Genomic DNA, 2,500 nt, shown 5'->3' on the forward strand with positions numbered 1-2,500 from the left:
CAAGAATCCGGAATTCCTTTAATCCCTACGTGCTCCTCCTGAAGTTGATAGAAACGTCAAAACTTCTCCACTTACCGCTATGGTAGATGTGGGAGGGTCACATATGACTAAGCCTTCTTGTGTTAGTGAGCGCCACCTGCCGAAGAGAGAAAAAGAAATAAGATATGCAAACATTTTGGATGCAAAGATGAAATACTAAAGTTACGTCAATTTATTACCATTAGTATTATTATCATTACTAGCTAAACTTACAACCTTAGTTGGAAAAGCAGGATGCTATAAGTCCAAGGGATCCAACAGAGAAAATAGCCCAGTGAGGAAAGGAAACAAGGAAAAATGAAATATTTTGAGAACAGTAATTTAAAACTTAAACAAAACAAGAAGAAGAGAAATTAGATAGAAATCGTTGTGCCCGAGTGTACTCTCAAGCAAGAGAACTCTACCCCAAGACAGTGAACGACCATGGTACAGAGGCTATGGCCCTAGCCAACACTAGAGAATAATGGTTTGATTTTTGAGTGTCCTTCTCCTAGAAGAGCTGCTTACCATAGCTAAAGAGTCTCTTCCACCCCTTACCAAGAGGAAATTAGCCACTGAACAATTACAATTGAGAGAAGAAGAAAAAACGGTAATCTCAGTGTTGTCAGATGGAATAATTGTCAGTAATATACAATGACCCTCTCGTTAATCACTCTACCTTGCCCCCCAACCTCAAAATTGTGTGTGTGTGTGTGGAGAGAGAGAGAGGAGGAGAGAGAGAGGAGGAGAGAGGAGAGAGAGAGAGAGAGAGAGAGGAGGAGAGAGAGAGAGAGAGAAGAGGAGAGAGAGAGAGAGAGAGAGAGAGAGAAATTGCAAATGTCTAATCAACCCTGTCTAAGCACAGAGAAATTCATTCACATAGTACGCTCCCAAACATTGATACTTCGGCTGAAAAGAAAAGGGGTGGAGAGAGAGAGAGAGAGAGAGAGAGAGAGAGAGAGAGAGAGAGAGGAGAGAGAGAGAGAGAGAGAGATTAAAAATGTGCAATCACTCCTGTCTAGGCACAGAGAAATTCATCCACATAGAACGCACCCAAACATCGATACTTCGGCTGAAAAGAAAAGGGGTGGCTCGCGGGGACGAGAGAGAGAGAGAGAGAGAGAGAGAGAGAGGAGAGAGAGAGAGAGAGAGAGAGAGAGAGAGAGGAGGACAATGATGAAGCCCCATTTTTATCGTGGTATAAATGGACATCCAGGAGCTATTTTCGGTACTTCTATTTTTAGCCATCTCTCCCTGATCGACAACAGTGACTGCTCTCTCTCTCCCTCTCTCTCTCTCTCTCTCTCTCTCTCTCTCTCTCTCTCTCCTCTCTCTCTCTCTCTCTCTCCTCTCTCTCTCATTGTAGACACGGGGGTTCTATCACACAATTCTGATTCACAGATACATTCTCTCTTGTTTTATAATTACTTTTTATTATTATTATCATTATTATTATCATTATTATTATTTTTATTACTTGCTAAGCTATAACCCTAGTTGGAAAAGCAGGATGGATGCTATAAGCCCAGGGGCTCCAACAGGTAAAATAGCCCAGTGAGGAAAGGAAACAAAGAAAAATAAAATATCTCAAGAACAGCAACATTGAATATAAACTATAAAAACTTTAACAAAAAACAAAGAGGAAGAGGAATAAGATAATATTGGTGTGCCCGAGTGTACCCTCAAGCAAGAGAACTCTAACCCAAGGCAGTGGAACACCACGGTATAGAGGCTATGGCATGATTGGGAACTTCGCATGCTTATTTATATGCGAAAACAAACCACTAAGACTGGAATTGCAAAAATATGACAGATAATTTGCATATATAGTCTGGTACGCCTAAGAGCAAAAGTCTTATCACTTAATTGATATGTCTTGTTTTAAGTCATTTCTAATCTCACCGGGGGGGGGGGGGGACATGACCAAAGTATAACAAAATTAAAATAGATTTTAGCAGTAGAATAATAATCACATATCTGAGCTGAGGTAGCCTCGCAATCTGCTGGACGAGAGTTCGAAACTAACTCACGCTCGATAGTTTCTTAAAGTGTCTGTTACCTCACCATCCTTGTCAGCTAAGGATGGTGGGGTTTGGAGGGGTCTATACATCTACCTGCCGAGTCATCAGCGGCCATTGCCTGGCCCTCCCCTGGTCCTAGCTTAATGATTTGATCATATGTACACTAGAGGACACTATTCTATCTTATTTCTCTTCCTGTTTTTTATATTAAATTTTAATAGTTTATATAGGAGATATTTATTTTAATGTTGTTTCTCTTCTTAAAATATTTTATTTTAAATGTTAATTCCTTTACTAGTAAATTCTTTATTTCCTTATTTGCTTTCCTCACTGGGGCTCTTTTCTTTTTTGGAGCCCTTGGGCTTATGGCATCGCACTTTTCCAACTACGGTTGTAGCTTGGCAAGTAATAATAATGATAAAGAGGATGATGATAATAATAATAATAATAATAATATGTGT

This window comes from Palaemon carinicauda, chromosome 10 (genome assembly GCF_036898095.1).
Source record: "Palaemon carinicauda isolate YSFRI2023 chromosome 10, ASM3689809v2, whole genome shotgun sequence".
Lineage (NCBI taxonomy): Eukaryota > Metazoa > Arthropoda > Malacostraca > Decapoda > Palaemonidae > Palaemon > Palaemon carinicauda.